Genomic DNA, 21335 nt, shown 5'->3' on the forward strand with positions numbered 1-21335 from the left:
TATTAACAGTTCTTTAGAACAAAATTATTAGTGGTGGTCTTTGGAGCCTATGTTTATTCCAATATTACTATCATTTTTTTAAAAATTGAGGATGGCCTTGAAATTGGTTTGTAAGCATTATACGAAAATCAGTATCTTGCAATCATGGTTTTTTTCCATGGCCTGATTTTGTTTAAAAAAAAAAAAATCTCTCATGATTATATATGTAACTCACCAGATTTGGATCTGAATGGCTTTTGGCTATTTTAAAAATCAAATTTACCCGGAGAGAAGAAAATGATTTGCTTCATTTAAGATGATTAAGAGGTTAACTTAGAAAAGAATCTTTCAAAATATTTTAAGCACTGTGACAAATAAAAATCTCAGTACTATTTCTAAAAATGCAATCTAAGATAAGAATCTCCAGATACCCATATATACATGTGCATGCGTGTGCACTCATATCTCCTTCAATAATAGTCCACCATCATCTGAATCCCAACAGAGTGGCCAAATGTGAACGTCATAAAGCTAGATGCCTTCCAGAGTATTTTCAATGGAATATCCTTGGAAGTTTCAACTTCGCAATTACTTTGGGAAGTCTAAGAATCCACCTAATAAAATTTTTTTATATAAAACCAACATGTGACTCTTCTATAACGTGTTTCCACTTGGGAAGATTTTGATCCATCTTGTCAACTGATATAAAAATATCTTTGATCTTAGGTGAGGTTGGGGCTGAGAGCTATACTAGCCTAGTGATGTGTGTTCTTTCTGTGTTTTATGTGAAACCAGCTTTTCAAAAGGTTATACATCATTTTTTCTTTTTTTAACATCATTTTTTCTTTCAATGACTTACATGATTCATCATAATTGATTTAATTACCTTTGTCTACATGGTCCTTATTATCAAATTTTGTGCTTTGCAATTAGAAGTTATATTTATAAGACTTTAATTTGTAAATGACATTAACAGCCAATCACCGTTAAATATATTATAAATTTAAATTTTAGAATTCACAGATTGAAAAAGTATAAACCACTCAAGGTGACATTTTGCAAGAGTGACACTTATTTGGAGTTCTATGTTTTAGTCTGCTTACAAAATATTAAGCTCTAGGTGTTCCTAGTAACAATTAGTTACTGTGTAGCTGCTTTTTATAGCCCCAGATAATTGGATACTTTCAAAAGCATGCACTGAGACAGTTGTAAGTTAGATTTAAATAATTATGACGTTCAAAGGCTAATAGAACTTAATGAAATACATATAGTAGTGAAATCAAAGTCGAAGGTGATTTTTTTCCCTCTTTTATGAAGGTTCTTTGTTATATTTTAGTCTCTTATGTTCTCTCCTGTGCACTTAAAACATCTCAATGTCATTATTGGTTTGTATGCTGTCTCCGTTGGCCATGTTTTGAAAGGACAGGAGCTATAACATAGTCATTATTGTATTGCTTGCACTTAGCACCTGTACACCACCTAGAGTGTGATAGATAATCCATAAATGTTTGTCGAATGCACGGGTAGCAGAAATGCATTTCAAGTCCTTTTATTTAACTGCCTTTGCCAAAAATTGGAAAAGCAAATTCAAAACAATGGAAAATGTCTAGAATAGACCAAGAACAATTAGGGATCCCAATTTGCAGTTGGAATTTTCATGACTATAGCATCTGATTAAAAGTATTGATATTGGTTTCCCCTCTCCTGAGGATACTTGTACACAATTCAGTGAGAAAGATAAAAAGTAAATTCCCTCGAAGTGGTAAAAATAGCTTGCTGCTATTTATAAGGTGAAAGACTATTCTAAGTGTTTTTATCAGTCCACTTCCCATTCTTTGTATGGATATTAGATGTTTTCCCAATCTTACAGAATATGCATGCTTCCAGATAAACTCTTTACTCCCTCCTGCTGTCCAGAAATCCTGGAGTCATCACTGAAAGGATAAAAGGTCAATAATTGTTTGCCCATACATTGCCCATACAGAAAAAAAAAAAAAATCTTTGTAACCACCTTGGGATTTCTCTATTTCCTTTCGTGAAGAGGTGATTTGTCCGAGGTAATCATTGTGATGCATCATTGCCCTGTATTAAGAAAAAATGTCTCAGAGTTTTCAGTTATAATCTGAAATAGTGCTTTTCAAACTTTATCATGTGTTCAAATCACCTAGGGCTCTCTTGTTGAAATGTAAATTACGATTCAGTGGGCCTGAAATGTGGGCTGAGGTTCTGCATTTCTAATAAGCTCCCAGGTGTGACCACATTTTGAGTGGATGCTAAAGCTACCCAAGATATTTGTGGAGTGGCAGACATGGCAGATGTGTAGAGAGTGGTACTAATATATCTGGTTTGCTAATTATCCTGGATCCCAAGATAATTCCCTGGCAAGATGGTTTGCTGCTTCAGTTCCGATGCCTTTCTCCTCTTTCTTCATTGCGATTTGCTTGTGGAATCATTTTTAGGAGCAGAATTTGTAGTCTTTAATTCCCCATCAATTAGAGAAGCAATAAGCCACATGATGTCAGGTGAGAAGTTCAGACCCTTGGAACATTCTAAAACATTTAAATTTAATGACCAACACGTATCTAGTATAGATAACCACAAATAAATTAGCTCTTTTATTTTTAAAATGGTTGTTTTCCTTTCTGATATGGGCATGATTTGCTTGTGTGGTCAAGCTAGCAGTCATGGAGGTTGTTGGATTGTGTTTTTTGTAAACATGGGCTAAAATTACTTCCTTTGCTACCTTGAAAATATGACTTTTTTAAAAAAATTGAAGTTTCCTTGTCAGAACTGTTCTAGGAAATTCCTCACATACATTTGGTGCTCCATAGGGACATATGGTACACAAAGAGTAATTTTGATATATCGCATGTGGAGTTCAGTAAAGATATGAAGGTGCCCCCCCCAAAGTTGTCACTCTTCTTAGCCAAAGAACATTCCCACAGTAAACTCTATTAACAGTGTTAACCTCGAGTGAATCAGTGTGATAGAAAAATGTCTATATGAAACCTCGATTCACTTACACCTTTAATGAGTTCGAAGCTTTCAAATTCCTCTGTAATGGCTGTTGTTATTTGCCACCATAACACCTATGTCCTCTTACTCAAACAGCTTTGACTTTTGCATGGTGATTAAGCTAGTTCTCCATTGCTTCTCTAGATCCACTCTTTTACCTTCCCACTCTGCTGTGTGCTCCTAAACTGACCAATAGGACCTCCACCACAAGTTCTCCCTCCCTAACTTTGAGATCACAGCAGATCGGAAGGAGGAGGGAGACATCAGGATTCACATTTCTCCAGTTCCTTCTCTAGAGGGCTATCATGGAATGATTATGTCTCCCCATTAAAGGAATCAGCTTCCGACAGGTGGCCCTCTCTACCTGGTCTCTGTGTCTCCAGGTACTTCCCTTGCATCATAGTTGAAACTACAACTTTTTTTTTTTTTAAATACAACTTTTAATGGCTATTTTAAATATTGTTATAAGGATTTGGTCAGAATTACAGCCAAAGACTTGTCTTACAGGCACAGAAATTCTCTCTCATTGAAAACAAGTTTGCATTCTAGAATTCGGTTGAAATAAAAACAATAGAAAAATATCGTTGGAGCCAAGAATTTTAAAGATGTCAGATGCTAGCGTAAGATCCTTGTAGCCCAGTGGATATAAATATGTGTTATTAGACTAGTTTTCTCCTTTGTTTTCAGAGTATATTTTCTCTCTGAGTTAATTTGGAGTTAGAGGTGTTTTATTTAGCAATAAAGAGATGTGATTTGTGGAAACGATGTTTTGCAAGGTGAAGGAGTGTTAGTTGTATAGAATGGTGTAGTCACATATGTAGTCTAAAGTAGGTTATGAAAGACTGAGAAAAATATTTTCCTCCCAGTGAGGACTTAAGTTCTCACGGCTATGTTTATGCCCAGACAGGCATGTGCACCAGGCTTGTGACTACATATCTTTTATCAAATACAACTCATTTCTGACATAAGCTGTCAAAGAATAAGAAGTGTGACCACATTTGTAAGCATGAGAGATTTTTTTGAATTTTGGTAGTCTTGAGAATTCTGTGGTATAAATATGAATCCCTTTCAAATGTGAGACTATTTGAGGTTTTTTTTTTTTTTTTTGTTTTGTTTTGTTTTGTTTTGTTTTGTTTTGTTTTTTTGGTCTTGTCTCTAGAGCTCAGGTAACTTAGTAGTAATGATAGTAGTTCAGTGTTCCGGAGCGTCTTTCTAGAAGATACCTGATAAGTATTCATGAATCAAAAAGACAAGTGGATGAACATTCTCTAATTCATATTTATCAAGAACAATAATTACTACATTTTACATATCCATTTTGGGATAATGTATGCATGCACAAAAATAAACACAGTTCCAGTTCAATGAATTCTTGTCAGAAGAATGATTTTAAGAATGTAAGCCAAGCTTTTGCCTGTTATTAACTGAACTCCTTCATTAAGTAACAAGGGAAGAAGGCATTCAAAGCATATTTTGTGAAGAGAAATGATTTCATCACAATGAATAGTTTTTCCACAGTTGCTCAACCAGATCAGGAGAAAAGCTTTGCATTTTACCTGCAAGTATCTGTTTAGAAAAGTATAGAAAAAGCTTACATTTGCAGAAGTTTCTAAGAACTGAAGTGATTGAAACTTGATTCTTTGTGTGGCACCGCAAACACCATTTCATTCTCAGTAAAATGATAAACTTTGTAAGAGTAAGCTTTTTATTTTCCTTATAACAATCTTCCAACTGAAGTCACATCTCTAACTTGAACTTCACATGCAGATCAAACTTTCTCTTTGAAACAGTTGCTGAGGCTTTTTACTCTATCCTTGGAAATGATTAATGTAGTTAGACTCTCCTCCCCCAAATTTGCTCCAGTGTTTTTATATGGTAGAAGAGAAAATTTGCAATAAGAGGGAATGATAAAACTGGACTATGTTTTTAGTGTTGATTTACTTGTGAAAATTTTTTTCTTTTGTCATAGACATTGATGAAAACATTCTACTAAAGCAATAAACCTTACTTGCCCTTACCTAAAGTGAGATATTGGTATTTGTTTGTGATGATGTGATTGTGCTTGACTCTCCCTTCCATGCTATGTGTGTGCATACAAATCCCCAAATCATACAGTATTTTTTTAAGATTTATTTTATTTGGTGTTTTCCTTAAACTCTTACTTTTAAGCATATACAGTGTACATAAATGAACCTGTTCTATTTCCTCAGCAGTTCTTTCGGGTTATAAATCTGTAGATAATTTACCACAGAACTCTAATTTATGTAGCAGGACGCCTTTATTTTCATAATCTGTATGGTACTTTCAGACATGCTCATGAAAAACAAGCTGGTGATTTACCATCAGCATCTCTGTCTCTTCAGCTGCCTTCTTATTCAGTCTGCTTCATTGGTATCTGGTCCATTCCCTATCCCTGCTCTTGTGTTGCCTGCTCCAGATCCCCTGTGACTGTGGGGATGTTGGCAGAAGATGAAAGAGCAGGTTGGGCAGGTTACCAGTATAGCTATAAATGGAGATGACCAAGGGGAAGAAGGGCTGGAGGTGAGTGAGGGGTGATTAAAAAGAAATGCATCAATCCTGAAGTACAGAGAGAGGAGGCAGGGAGGCATAGATCTGAAATGGACAGACCATGTTAGCTGGCTTCATAAGTCCTAAAAACCAATTAGTCAGAAAATGATGATCTGTTCTGGCAGAAAAACCACGCTTTCCAAGTGTAAGCTTTACAAAACCTTTCATCAGGCCTGATAGAGTTCAATGAATAAAAAGGGGGGAGCAGTGCAGTGGTAGAAATGACAGACCATAAAGGCTGGCCTGAAAGACCCTTTGAAATACTTCTGCTCACAGTGTTATAGAAGCAGGTGAAGGCAAGAAATCAGCAGTTGAAGTCAGTAATTTTTAAGTAGAAGGGTGTTAGAGTGGGTGTATTGATAGGAGGGCTTGAAATACATGCAGCTGGGTAGCATGCTAGGCGGGAAGGGGCTGAGTTTGAGGGTAAGGGGTTTTACACAGGAAACAGGGCAGTGATGAGAACTGGAATCTCAATTCAAGGAAAGGAGTAAAAATTATACATCAAATTCTGCAGGAATATGGCATATTCAAACCAGTCCCAGACACAGGTGGATATCCAAGACTGCAGGGTCATATCTGAATGGACAGGTGCTGGGTAAAGTGTTAGGGGAGCAGGAAAGAAACAGTGGGAGCATCAAGCCCAGTGAGGCATCCTGAGAAAAATGAGGCAGAGAGAAGTGAAAAAGTGTCTAGTCCCTGTGAAACAAAGCTAATGGGAATAATGGGGAAATGGGTCCTAATCAGTAGACTGGAATACAGGGCAAGTAACTTGGGTAATCCCTTTGTAGCTAAGAGGTTAAGGGGTAAATGGTAAGTCTTACAGTCTTTTTAAATGCGTGGTGAGGGTTCTACTGTCTCTTAGCGTCTCCAAAGCACTTGGCAGTTCATGTCTAATGTCTGGACCTGCCGAGACTTTCCAAGACATAGCCCTATAGCAGTATTGCTCGTTAGTTCCAGGCTAGGGTAGAGTGTGTGCAGATGTCTAATTTTCTAGGCCAAGTAACTGGGATCAGGGTGGCTTGGACTCAAAGACTATATTCTACACAGGACAAGTTAGAGTTGATAAGTGAATACGTGAGGATAACTCAGTAATGATTTTCAAGTTGAAAACTTTAGAGTGGACTCTGCTGGTTTCCATCTATAACCTTAGTATGGTGCTAGTATTAACTCATAAAAATACAAAATTAAAGTAGATAATGAGTAGATCTAGAAAAATGTGATAATTTGTCATTAAGCAGTGGACAGTTTGGATTCCATCTTTATTTGATTCAACCACTGCTGTCCAAGACTTGGCTGTGGCTAGGCAAGTTTTTAGATCAGCAGCACCACAATCCTTATTTCATCTGTGACACTAGGACTAATAGGTGGTAAAATTATTTTCATGGGGAAATATAAAAAAAAGACATGAAATTTTTATGATTTTTAACGGCCTTTCAAATTCTTAATTACTATGGATAAATAAAACTCTCTGAATTCCAGCTCTCGTGGTTTATGTGATTATTTAAATAGTTAAAAATGGAGAAAAACAGCAGGGGAGTTAATTTTCTGCAGATTTCCATATGTTTGTGAATAGAGCTGTCCTTCGTATCAGAAGAAAACAGGATTTTCTGTTGAGGCATTCTAAAGAATAGGGAAGGGGGTCGGTGAGGGGAACTGAAATGTCAGTACATCTCTCTACAAAATGATTTAGGCAGAGCTTTCCTTTTTCTCTATGGTTGAGTTTCATTTATTCTGTACACTTTTGAACTAAAGTTCAACAGGTACTTTTGGAAGTTGCCTTAGATGTGTCAATCATTGCATTGTTCCCTTAAGAGAAGATGAAGACTCTCATTTCTTGGAAGAATGAACTTATTCCCATTGTATGTAATCTATAACTAGAGGAAAATTTGGCCACTGGCACAATCATTCACCAAGCACTCTCTTGTCTGTGAGGGTCTGGTAGGACATGTTAGTCTGGATAGAGAAGACATTTCCCATTGAAGAGGATGGACAGGGGATCCCTGGGTGGCACAGCGGTTTGGCGCCTGCCTTTGGCCCAGGGCGCGATCCTGGAGACCTGGGATCGAATCCCACATCGGGCTCCTGATGCATGGAGCCTGCTTCTCTCTCTGCCTGTGTCTCTGCCCCTCTCTCTCTCTCTCTCTCTCTGTGTGACTATCATAAAATAAATAAAAATTAAAAAAAAAAAGAAGCAGATAAGAGAAATTTAAAAAAAAAAAAAAAAAAAGAGGATGGACAGATCTCAGCATACCAGAGGATGTGCTGAAGAAAGGGGAAATTCCAAATAGGCCCTCTTAATTGATCCAGTTAGTACATCTTTTTCTTTCTTTCTTTCTTTCTTTCTTTCTTTCTTTCTTTCTTTCTTTCTTTCTTTCTTTCTTTCTTTCTTCCTTCCTTCCTTCCTTCCTTTCTTTCTTTCTTTCTTTCTTTCTTTCCTTTTTTTCTTTTCTCTTTTTTTTTTTCTTTTTATTTACTTTGGTATTCCAACTTGCAACTGTGTTTTTTTATTTTTTTTTTCTCTTACCTTCTTTGCTGATCTATTTTGTTAAGTAAGCCCTCAAATTCTTCCAATGTTCAGCCTGTCAGGAACTTTACTTTCATGACTCTATTCCATTCTGTGGCAAAGTCATGTTCTCCTCAGTGGCAAAGTCACTTCCCACATGTTTGTAACCCTTTTAATCAGTGAAATATTAAATCTGTCAGAATTTTAGAGATGGAATTCACTTGCCAAGGATATTTTAGCTGTGCTATGTAAATATGTCAATATTATTGAGATTACATATAACATGGAGGTGTCAAGGAGTACACGAACCAAAATAACTATATATTTTTAATTTTAGGGAAAATGTTTGCAAAATTAGAATCATTTGTGAACCAAAGAAGGGCATAGTATAATTTGTAGATAGTCACCCCTAAATCATGAAGAGGATTTGTGTAGGCTGATTTCAATGGACTGTGTGTTAAGTGATGCTGAAAGATTACTGGTTTTTGTAGTAGACACTGCAGTGATTCCACAAGTTCAGTTGTTGAAAAGGACTCACCAAACTTAACAGAACATACTTACATAGGATTTTTATTTACAAATAAATAGTATGATGCAGCAAGAGAAAGAAAAACAGGCATGTATGGGGGGTCGGTGAAGAGGGAGGATCTGTTAGACATCCAGGTACAAGCTTTGTGGGGCTTTTATTCACTCAAGGGATACACTTGGCTCTGAATTAAGATCTGTATAACATTTATAGCTGTCCAGTCACATAGTCATGGAGTCAAGCCAGGCTGGCTAACAAGTTACACCAGAAAAACCATCAGTAAACAAAGTGGAAGGCTTTTCAGGAGAGTTTTGGACTTTAAACTGCACATCATAAATCCCATTGCATCTTTCTGAGCCAAAGGTCAAAGCTGACATCCCAAATCCCCAGAGATAAAGTTAGGCCTTTCCAGGTTCAATTGTAAATTAACTGTGTCCTATCTGGATACTTCCTCAGGGGACAATATCAGGGAAGAGACATTTGAATATATATTTAATACTATTAGGTCTAAATTCTCCCAGGGAAGAAAAGAAGGAAAATTCTTGAGTTGGAAACTGAGTGAGAACTAGAATGTGGGCCAACTGTAATTAATGTCCATATTTTCCCCAGTAACCTCTACTCCTTTAGAATAAATATGCTTTCCTTATAAGCATAACACTGGTTGTGTCAGATGGGCCTGTGTTGGAAACCCAGAAAGAAACTTTCACCACTATTATACTCAAAAGTTGTAAAAAGTCATTTACAGAACAAAATATGTATTGCTTTTACTAATAATTCCATATTATATTAATAAAAATGCCTTATTTTATTAGTGAAATTTCATTATCATTAAGTAATTCAAGTGAAAACTTGAGAGGCAATAGTAGATGTTTAGGGAAAACCTTCTACTGTTGCAAGGATGGGGAATATGTGAAATAAGTAAAGTTTGTTTGAAGTCCTCTCCAAATCCCCCTTCCTCTCTACACCCTCCTCACCTTCTCAGGAGCCACGGACAATAGGACAGGGAATGCTTTTAGGGTCTCTTTTGAGGAGAAGAACAATCTGATGGAGTAGCACTATTTAGATAATGGTGTGAGGCACTTGATCTGTTACTTTTGCAGGGGTATTTGTGTTCTTCGGTAGGACACAGAATGGAGGAAAATGCACAAGGAGGCCAAGAATCAAAGACTTGTAGAATTTCTTGTGAAAACAATTAGGGACAACATGTGATAGAATGAATCTCTGGACAGTTTTCCTGGTGCCCCTAACTTAGACCATTACCTATTCCAGTTACTTCTGTGATGAAAATGAATTGAGTATCTTGAAATAAAACTGTGGATTCCTAAGGCCCAGGCAACTTGACCGAGTTCAAAGACTTCATTTTTTTTTAAAGATTTTATTTATTTATTCATGAGAGACCTAGAGAGAGAGGCAGAGATGCAGGCAGAGGGAGAAGCAGGCTCCCTGTGGGGAGCTTGATGCAGGGCTTGATCCCAAGACTCCAGGATCACGCCCTGAGCCAAAGGCAGACACTCAACCACTGAGCCACCCAGGCTCCCCTCAAAGGCTTTATTTTTAGGTCCAAACGAATTGATCTCCTACTCAAAAAACAAAACAACAAAAACCAAAGAAACCAAAAAGAGGATGCTGGACTATTTTTCTGAAGACATAATGGTCGAATGTGTCTTTGATCCTTATTTTCTAAAAATTCATCCTTTGCCCTATCAGTTTTATAAAAAATGATATGTTTTAAAAGAAAATTAATAGAAATTAGATGATAGTTTTTAAATTATATTTAGCACCACAACTTGTAATAAAGCAAATATCCTCTATTCTTGAATTAGGATCTCTATTATGAATAGTACACTGAATGTGTATATACAGACATATGCACAAGATGGAGTTGTTTGAGCATTTTCATTCTCCTTAGAACTTTTGAAGAACTCAACTCTTAGAGATTTTGTCCTGTGAGATATATAGCCTCACACAAATCTGGGACATCTTCAGTGAATTTCTGGAAGACAAATGGTTTATTTTTAGGAAGGAGAAGTCTGTCACTGAGTTACAACCTTGAAAACAAGGAGGGAGAGGAAAATAGACTGCCCGGAATAGTTGTCATCAACATGTGTATTTGGGATAATGACGTGAGCATTTTTACTTCTGAGTATGTTGCTTTTCTACCCCCTCAGCTTTTTCTGGACAAGCAGATAAATGGTCTGTTTAGAATCACATCACATTAGAAATGGACAAGATTGTAAGATCATGCTTTGACCAGCAGTCCAGGTGAGGGAATTCAGACTTCCACTAGGAGCCCGCTGAAAAGATAATAAACAGTCTACCAAGGTATATTTTTCTTGGATTGTTTTGGAGAGCAAATCAATAGCCCAGACAAAAGGCAAATGGTAAGAGAAGGGGGCAAAAGTGTTGTCTTAAATCTATAGTTAAAACACCTGACAACCTCAGAATGGTAGAGTGCATTATCGCAGTCCTAGCAAGACCAGAGATCATTAACCGTGTGGTGACTTTAATGCTGCTCATTCTGGGGATGAGAGTGGGCTGGATTATTGAGGACTGGTCAGCTCTTCTGCTGAGGACCTAACTCCTTGTATATTGGTGTCTTGGGCTGAAGAAATAGAGACAGTAGTATTTGGCATCTGTGGGAAAGTGAAGGTTGTCATTCTAGAAGCTAAAATAATTAGCACTCTGGTCCTGTTAATTTATCCAGATTACTCCCATGATGTCAGCTTTGATGCATTTTGCTGTTTTTCATGAAACTTTTCTAATTGCATTATCTGAAAGCAGATCACTGCTATGCAAGAGCTACGTTTATTTTGCCTAATGACCCTAGATCTTCGCCCTTTTATGTTGAAATTTGGTTTATATATTTTTTTTTGGTGTTGGAGGCTTAGGATATTAATTAAATACATACATTCATAAATTTTCATGTCAGACGCGAGAGATTCCAAACTGGTGGACCACATGGAATATGGTTTTTTTTTTGGACATTTTAAACATTTTTTTAGTTTATTGCCAAGAGTTAAATATTAGAAAACTTTACTTAAAAATGCTTTTCTGGCTTAGAAACTCAAATCCCTGGCAGCATTGGGCTCCAATTTCTACATGGTCACAGTCAGCCATCTCTGGACAGCTGCTCTCTCCTGTGATCTGGATGGTGTACTCCATACTGCCTCAGATCCTTCCAGACTTGATTGTGCATGGCATATTCCTCAGAAACAGCTCAGATATTATTTATTTGTCTGCATGAAAAAAATAGTTTTTTTAATTTTTAGAGGCATTTGGGACCAGGACATTCACACCAGTTTACATTCTTTGTGTTCTCAATGGCCAAGTTCTGACCTAGTAGCTACAGAACTGCCCTAATGAATGAGTCTATGTGTCACAATATCTGCATTCTTTTACCACCTAGAAATTCTGTTTTCTGAGCCACTGTGTAAAATGAGAATGTAGAAAAGAGAAAATTTTCTACTACTTTATTTGTGTGTAATGAGTGTGTCAGGGGTCTCCATAAACCCACTCAGGTTTGGTGATATACAGGGAAGACTCAGAGGGCTCGTAGCTAAGATTTATTCAGCAAAAAGATACAAGGAAAAATTAGCAAAGGGAAAAGGCATGTGGGATAAACTTTGAGCTACAAACCTTGAGGAGTCCTGTCTCCATGAAGTCACATAAGTCATGCTTAATTTCTCCAGCATTTTCACCACATTGTGACAGCACTTATAAAATGTTGAGAGTCAGGAAGAGACTTAAGGCCCAGGAATTTTACCAGGGATTGGTTGTATGCCATCTATCTAGCATATACTAAAATTTCAAACTCCCAGAAGGTAGGTGAGCATTTAGCATAAGCCACATTGTTTACACAGTCTAGAAGACAAACCACCATTATTGGGTAAGGAACAGTGAGGCCACTCCTGAAATTAAAGTTCCCAGATGGCAGCCAAGAGTCAACCTTGTAAGTAGGTTTTTTGAAGGATGACCATCAGGGCTGCTGTTTAACTCTTCTGTGCAATGAGAAATACTAAGTCATTCTTTTCTTATAAGCATATACCTAATAGTTGTTTGTTATTCAATGGTAGAAACCACCCAGATAATAATTCTGATCTGTTTCCTTTGGTAGACAGCTAGCTATGGACAATGTTTTGAGGTGAACCCTATCATTTATCTCTGAGAACTTTACTAGTCATTAAACAAAAAAACCTGTCTCAGACTGAACTGTTTGATTACTAAGTCATTCACTTAGTGCATGCAACTCCTATTAAGCACAAGGTCCTTGGGATATAAAATCTCTGCTTTCATGGAATGATAGTTTATAGTGAGCAGAGAGACATTAAGTAAAATACATAAAAGGTTAGAAGATAATGCTATAGGGGGGAAAGAAACAGGATAGGTAACATCAGGACAATCAGGGCTTGTGCTTGTGTTGGGGGCAGAATTAGTTAGGGTGGGCCTTGCCAAAAGGGAGATTTTGGAGTAAAGATTTAAAGGAGGTTAGTGGGACAGAAAGATTAATATATCTATTAATATGCAGACCATTTCAGGAAGACCAAAAAGATACCACCAGAGCTCTCTGGTGGGAGACAGAACAGAAATCAGAAACAACCAGGAGGTAAGTATAGTTGGAGCAGAGTGAGCAAAGGGAATGGTGAGAGATAAGAGCAGAAAGGTAATGGAGGCCCAAAGTATGTAGAGCGTGAATCCATTCTAGGCATTTTGGATTTTAATGCGAAAAAAATGGGGGACCATTGCAGGATTTTAAACAAGGAAGTGATATAATTATTTTTTGGTATGTAGGACATGCAGAAAATCACTGAATTTTCACAAAATAAACTCACCAGCATAATCAGCATTCAGATCAAGAAAAAAGCTCTTGCTAGACCCTGTAGGCCTTCCCTTCTGCCACTTACCAGTCACTGCTCCCCACCAAGGAAAATCTCTATCTTGACTTCTAACACCAAACACTAGCTTTATGGGAAAAAAAACAAAACAAATCCACCCACTAATTATGTACTCTTGTATGTGTATCTGCCATATTTTGTTTAATACATCTGTGAATTGTATTTGTAGATACTACAATCTTTTTCTTTTAAAGATTTTATTTACTTATTTGAGAGATTGAGAGAGAGAGAGAGAGAGAAAGTGAGCACAAGCAGGGGGAGCAGCAGAAGCAGAGGGAGAAGCAGGCCCCCCACTGAGCAGGGAACCTTATGTGGGGCTCAGTCTCAGGACCCTGGGATCAAGACCCAATCCAAAGGCAGATGCTTAACCAGCTGAGCCACCCAGATGCCCCTAGATCCTACATTCTTATTATTGGCTAATATCTTATTGTATGATGATGACACAGTTTAACCATTCTCCTGTGATAAACATTTGATTTGCTGCAGTTTCTTGATATAATAAATAGTTCTTATGAACATTTCTATACATCTTCCAATGTTTCTGTATAAGCACTTTTTAAAATTTCATGTCTACTTAAGAGTGGAATTACTGGGTCACAGAGTATGCTATGTTCAAATTTAGTAGATACTGCTAAAGAGTTTGCCAAAGTGATTATACCAATTTACATGTCTATCAGCAAGATTTGGATTCTAACTATTCCATTCCTTGCCAATACTTGGAACTGTCTTTATTTTACTTTTTAGTCATTCTGGTGCATGTGGAATATAATTGCATTGTGGCTTTAATCATCATCTTTTTTACTGGCTAGAAATTTGAGAACCTTTTATAAGGTTAATAGCCATTTAGATGTCCTCTTTGTGATGTACCTGTTCAAGTCTTTTTGTCCATTTTTTTATTGGTTTGTTTTTTTCATATTGATTTAGAGGAATAATTTTAATATTTTATTTAATTTTAATTAAAAATATTTTATTTATTAATGAGAGACAGAGAGAGAGAGGCAGAGACACAGGCAGAGGGAGAAGCAGGCTCCCTGCAGGGAAACGGATGCGAGACTCAATCCCAGGACCCAGGGATCATGACCAGAGCCAAAGGCAGATGTTCAACTACTGAGCCACCCAGGTGCCCCAAATTTCAATATTTTAGATAGGGATCTGTGATAGGTAGGTTAATGGCTTCCAAAAAATGTCCACATTTGAGTCGTTGGCATATGTGAATATGTTACTTCTCATGAAAAGAGGGACTTTGCAGATATGATTAAGGTTAAAAAGCTTGAGATAGAGAGATGCTGGATTATCAAGATGGCCCCAGTGTAATTATGAGTTTTTCGAAGAATAAGAGGAAAGCAGAAGAAGGGATCAGAGAGGTAATATAAAAAGGGTTTGAACCCACCATTGCTGGCTTTAAAGATGGAATAAGGGGGCCATGAGCCAAAGAATGTGTCAGCCTTAAGAAGATGCACATGGCTCTCAGCTGACAGCAAGGAAATGTGAATGTTGATCCTACAACCACAAGCAACTTTATTTTGCCCACAACCCAAACGAACAAGGAAATGAATCCTTAGATCCTCCAGAATGAATCATAGTGTCACTGATAACTTGATTTTAGCCCAGTGGGAGCCATGTCCAAATCCTGACCTATAGAACTGTGAGAAATGAGTTTGTGTTGTTAAGCTGCCAGATTTTTGGTAATTCATGAAGGTAGCTACATAAAATTAATGGAAAGTCTATTGTAGTAAAAATTTATTGCAAATATCTTATTATGTGGCTTGCTTTATCACTACTTTATAGCTGTGATTTTAACAGAAGTTCTCAATATTTTTTTAGTCAAGTACTTCTTGAATGCAAAGATCGGTGCTAGATTCTTTTTTCTCCAGCTTTATTAAGATAAAATGGATATATAATATTTTATAACTTGAAGACATATAACATAATGATGCAGTATACATATATATTGTGAAATGATTACCACAGAAGGTAATTAACGTATGCATCACCTCACATTGTTGCTATTTACTGTGTGTGTGGTGAGAGCTTCTAATATCTACTGTTAGCAACTTTTAAGTATATAATATAGTATTGTTAACTATAGTCACCATACTGTACGTTAGATTCCCAGACTTACTCATTTTATAACTAAACAATGAGGAAAATGTTTTGCACCCAAGTTAAGAAAGTATTTAAAGAAGTCCCGAGGGAGTGATTAAATTTGTCAAATGCTGAGGCTATGCTGAGCAAGATGAGGACCAAGATTAACTATGAGAGTTAGCAATATGGAAATCCTTGGTCAACTTTATACTAAGTAGTTTTAGTGGAGAGGTAGAGGACAAAAGCCAGATGAAGAATGGAAGAATGAGATGGAAGGATTGCCAAGGCTGAATATGGACAATTTTGGAGGCATTTTGTTCCAAAGAGACTAAGAAATGGGAGAGTAGTGATGGGGATAGTGGGATTAAATATTTTTAAGATGGGAGAAAAACAGGATGCTTTGTATCATAAAGAAATGATCAAGAAGAAAGAAATGGGTGCAGTAAGAGAGAGGCAAAACTTGATGGAGCATGCTCTTGTATTGGTAAGATGGTGAGGGATCTAGTAATTGTCTCTTTTCTCTCCTACATCATTGTATGCAGTGAAATTCCTTAGAACTCTAACATAGCTTTGCTTTCAAAATAATAAAATGATTATTAATAGTGAAAGTTAGAGATACTATAATACACATTTTTCAGATGAAACCGAGAAATACTCTAAAGTCTCACTTTCTTTGACTAGTAACATCAAAATTTAGAATGTAGAGTAAAGCAAAGGATAAGTGAAAGAAATACCTGAGTAGCAAATAAATAGCTCATGTATTTTAAGTAAGAGAACCTTAGTGTCATTACACCAAGTTCTTTTATATAAACTGAAGAAGCAGATTTACCAGAAAACACAGTGACAACAGGAAAGAGTGACAGAAATTAACAGAAGAACTAGATAAAACAAATCTTGGAAAATCAAGTAAGTTCTTCTAAATAGATTTAACCTATCTATAATTTAGCTAATAGGTCTTATTAGTTTGAAGTCAGATAGTACGGAGGTAAATAGCTCTACAAACCCCCACAACTACTAAAGTTGCCATACTTTGCTACAGTTCAGTAAGTGTGCCTAATGAGATTATGTTCTTTTATCAATATATGGCAATACACAATAGAAAATTTTCAGCAGAGAATTTGTAACAAAACTAAAACATACTTGTGCATAAAGGGATTAAAAGTACTGACCTGAAAATGTTGCTTAATGATTTAGTTCACAAAATTTATTTCCTGTCATTCCTGATAAATGAAGCATTAATGCCTACATACAGATAAATATATCAAGATCTGACCATCTCTAACATAACTAGACAAGCATATCCCAGGATGTGTGTTTTAAAATCATTGAAAGACAAGCATATTGATCACAGAATAGTAGACTGTTAGAAAGGACCCCAGAGTTTATCTAATCCATGTTGTATCTTCTTAAATGTGCAAAGTTCACAATATGTGAGTAATGGACATGTGTTTCTTTTTACCTTTCTAAACTTCTATATGCATCTCTCATTGAAAAAAGAACTATATTTTCCCTATATATTTTATTTATTATGATAAAACATTTTCAGACCACCAATTATAGATAACAAAGAATTGAATTTTGAAGTAATTTTTATTCTATAATTATTATTTTATAATAACTGGAAAGAGAAACTCAGATAGTGTAGGGTCAGTATGAAACACAGATCATAAAAACGAAAGCACTGGAAATTTGCCCTATTCTAGCCACTTTGAATAAGAATTTTTGTTTGGGGTATCCTTGGGTGGCGTAGCGGTTTGGCGCCTGCCTTTGGCCCAGGGCGCGATCCTGGAGACCCGGGATCGAATCCCACGTTGGGCTCCCGGTGCATGGAGCCTGCTTCTCCCTCTGCCTGTGTCTCTGCCTCTCTCTCTCTCTCTCTGTTACTATCATAAATAAATAAAAATTAAAAAAAAAAGAATTTTTGTTTGGGATAAATGTGTCAGAAGACAAAAGGAAAAGAACTAAACACATTTAACAGATAAGTAATGTTTAGCTGAAGCCACAGAGAAAAAAGGGTATGAAGAAGCTGTTCTTATGTGGATTAGGTAGCAGTAAATCACTTGGAGAGAAATTCTTCTAAACAGGTCATTGAAATAAAGGAAATGATTGTATAAATATGCAAACTCATGCTTTTGACCAAGAACTTAATTTATAAATGCTTTATTGGAGGGTCATGGACAGTGTTTAATTAAGTGTGTATATATATATATATATATATATATATATATATATATATACATATATACATATATGAAAGAAGAATAAAATATTTTAATATGTATAAAAAGATTAATCAATAATGAGTTTAAGATAATGAGGTAAGAAATACCAGGAATCTCTCTCCCCAACTACATAACAATTGCACTGCCTGAATCTGTCTGATATAACTATTTTGGAACTCTGGGGTCTATTGAAAGTTTGCAACTTCCAGGAGTGGGGTTGAGCAGTAAATTGCAGTTAATTTTCATCAATTTTGGTTCTTAGTACAATAGCAACTATCCATTCTTCCACCCAACTCCAATGGCAGGCAACTGTGTACATTTTCTGGGAGCAATATACAGTTTGAAGGATCTGGCAGTGGCCAGGGTGGGGGGCAGGGTGCACATTGTTCTCCAGACACTGGAGATCTGTGCTATTGCTGCTTCTGATCGCAGAGATGCAGACAAAGAAGCAAGCCACCATTGTTGTACCTCCCCACATGATTGCAAGCCCCTCTCCACTCCAGCTCAAGTGACTTCCAAAGGATATAAAGGAAGACTTAAATCTCATTTTCCTCTTTTTCACCCTCTAGGAGCTAAACATAAAGATTAGGACATTCAAAAACAACTGCATATCTACAAGGAAAAACAACTACAAGATCTACAGGGAAAATTAGAAAGTGACTGCACACGCCCAGAGAAAAGTACAGGCTCAGAAAAAACCTGAGAAGACCTTAAATTTACACTTTAGGCTTATCATTGGCAACGAGGGATAACATACAGCAGTTACAAAAACCCAAAACAATAAAAACAATAACAAAAACAGCAGATCCTGGCGATAGAGAGAACCTGATCTTCAGACTTATCACATTATAAGAAATCAAATGTCTAGTTTTCAATAAAAATAAATTACAAGGCATGCAAAGAAACAGGAAAGTAAGGCTTGTTTAAATGAAAAAAAAAATCAATAGAAATTTTCACTGAAAAAGACCTGATCACAGATATACTAGACAAAGACTTTAAAACAACTACTCTAAAGATGCTCAGAGAACTAAAGGAAGATGTGGATAAAGTCAAGGAAACAATGTGTGAACAAAATGGAAATATCAATAAAGGGATAGAAAACCTAAAAAAGAAAAAAAAAAAAAACCCAAAGCTGAAAAGTACAATATTTAAATGAAGAATTTCATATCCATTAAAAGGACTCGGATTCAAAGGTAGATTTGATCAGGCAGGAGAAAGAATCTGTAAACTAGTCTGTAGGACAATGGATATTGAGGAACAGAAAGATTAAGAAAATCAAACAACCCACGGGAGCTATAAGGCACCATCAAGTGGATCAACAATACATGTTATGGGAATACCAGAAGGAAAAGAGAGAAAGAGGCAGAGCATCTTAGAAGAAAGAATGGCTTGTCATTTCCCAAATTTGATGAAAAACATGAATTTAGACACCCAAGAAATTCAATAAACTCCAAGATGAACTTAAAGAGACCTACATAAGACACATTATAATCAAACTTCTGAAAGGCAAAGATGAGAAGATTTTGAAAGCAGCAAGAATGAATTGACTCATCACATGCAAGGGACCATCAGTGAGATTATCAGATTTCTCATCAAAAAGTTTGGAAGCCAGTAGACAATGGGCTGATATTTTCAGAGTGCAAAGGAAAACACCACATCCTATAGCTGGCAAATTGTCTTTTAAAAGCGAGGGCAAAATCAGGACATTCTCAGATAAACAAAAGCTAGAAAGGTTTCATTACCACTATACCTGCCCTGCAAAAAATACTCAAGGGAGTCATGTCAGAGTGAAACAAAAGGACACTACACAGCAACTGGAAGCCAAATGAAGAAATAAAGATCTAAATAAGGGTAGAGATGTGGGCAATTATAAAAAAGCTAGTATTGTAACAATGGTTTATAACTATTTTTTGTTTTCTTCATGATTTAAGATACTGATGTTTAAAGAATTCATGGTTTTAGACACACAAAAGATGTAATATACAAAACCAACATGGAAAAATCAGTTGACTTTCCATACACTAACAATGAACAATATGAGAAGGAAATTATAAAAATAATTTCATCTATATACACAAGCGTAAAAATATAATACTTAGGCTTTAACTGATGACGTTTATGACCTATACAATGAAAATTCCAAAGCATTGCTGAAAGAAATTATTATTTTTTTTTATGCTGAAAGAAATTAAAGAAGAAACAAATGGGTACACATCCCATATTCATGGAATGGAAAACTTGATATTATTAGGTTGTCAGTACTACTTGCAAAGGATTTACAGATTCAATGCAATTCCAATCAAAATTCTAATGACATTTCTTATAAAAATAGAGAAACCTCTCCTAAAATTTCTGTGGAATATCGGGAGACTCCAGATAGCCAAAACAATCTTGAAAAAGAACAATGCTAGAGGTCTCAGTTTCTGATTTCAAAACTAACAAAGCCATAATAATTAAAACAGTATAGTACTGGCATAAAAAACAGACATATAGACTAATGGAATAGAGTTTCAAGGTCAGAAATAAGTCCTTACATATATGGGCAAATGATTTTTGACAAGGGTTCCAAGACCATTCAAAGGGTTAAGGACAGTTTTTTCAGCTAGGGTGCTAGGGAAAGTATAGTATGTACATACAATAGAATATTATTCTTGCTTAAAAAGGATGGAAATTCTGATGCACTGATATGAAGGACCTTGAGGACATTATGTGAAATAAACCAGTCACACACACAAAATAAATACTGTATGATTCTACTTATATTAGATGCTTAGAGTAGTCAAATTCATAAAAAGAAAGTAAAATGCTGATTGCTGGGGAATGAGGAAATGAGCTGTTTAATGGGTAGAGTATTGCCATTCCTGGAAATGGATGGTGGTGAAAGTTCTAGACCAATATGAATATATTTACTACCACTGAACTATACATTTAATAACAATCAGGATGGCAAATATTTATGTTCTATGAGTTTTACCACAATCAAAAAGTTGGAGAAAAGATTAATCCAGTAGCAATAACTGGACAAAAGCAGTGTGAAATTGTATTTAATAGAATACATTGTGCTACATGTAGTTCTTCATAATTTCTGCATCTATCTCTCCTAGAGAAAAGGAAGCACTAGCAACCCTTTCACCAGAGTCAAAGGATTCAAAAGTCTTTTTTTTTTCAGGAAGACACCCTGGATTATCGAAGACCACTACGTAACTTTTTAAGAGAATGTATCTGGAGATGACTGTTTTTGTTGCCCTCTTTCCTCTTTCAAAATTTCCTGAAATGAACAGAGGCGTTCAAAATCAAATTGTTCCTACCACTACCTTCAAAAAGAAAGTCCCCTTGGAGCTATATCTTCATAGCCCATGACAGTGATGTAAATGGCGGCTCTACCTTTAAAATGCAGGAAACTTGTTTGCACTGTATTTTCTATCCTTGATCCTACTGGGAAGTTGCTTCACAGTTGTGTCAAACTGCAAAGCTCTGGCTTGACTGATGGCCAGACTGAAAAGCACACACACGGTATTTAGTTTGATCCCGAGTACATAATATCA

General features: G+C 36.2%; 1 long non-coding RNA gene across 10 annotated transcripts in view; it reads left to right on the forward strand.

Moving 5' to 3' along the window:
- The window catches only part of LOC144317066 (uncharacterized), a 571155-nt gene that overhangs the window by 355149 nt on the left and 194671 nt on the right, over positions 1-21335 (forward strand). For 7 of the 10 annotated variants that reach the window (XR_013382940.1, XR_013382934.1, XR_013382941.1 and 4 more), the window contains one exon: positions 18360-19019. This is a non-coding gene — a long non-coding RNA (uncharacterized LOC144317066). Of the gene's footprint in view, positions 1-18359; positions 20991-21335 lie in introns of those variants that run through there. The other 3 variants (XR_013382942.1, XR_013382935.1, XR_013382937.1) reach the window with 1 other exon arrangement.

Source organism: Canis aureus, chromosome 7 (genome assembly GCF_053574225.1).
Source record: "Canis aureus isolate CA01 chromosome 7, VMU_Caureus_v.1.0, whole genome shotgun sequence".
Lineage (NCBI taxonomy): Eukaryota > Metazoa > Chordata > Mammalia > Carnivora > Canidae > Canis > Canis aureus.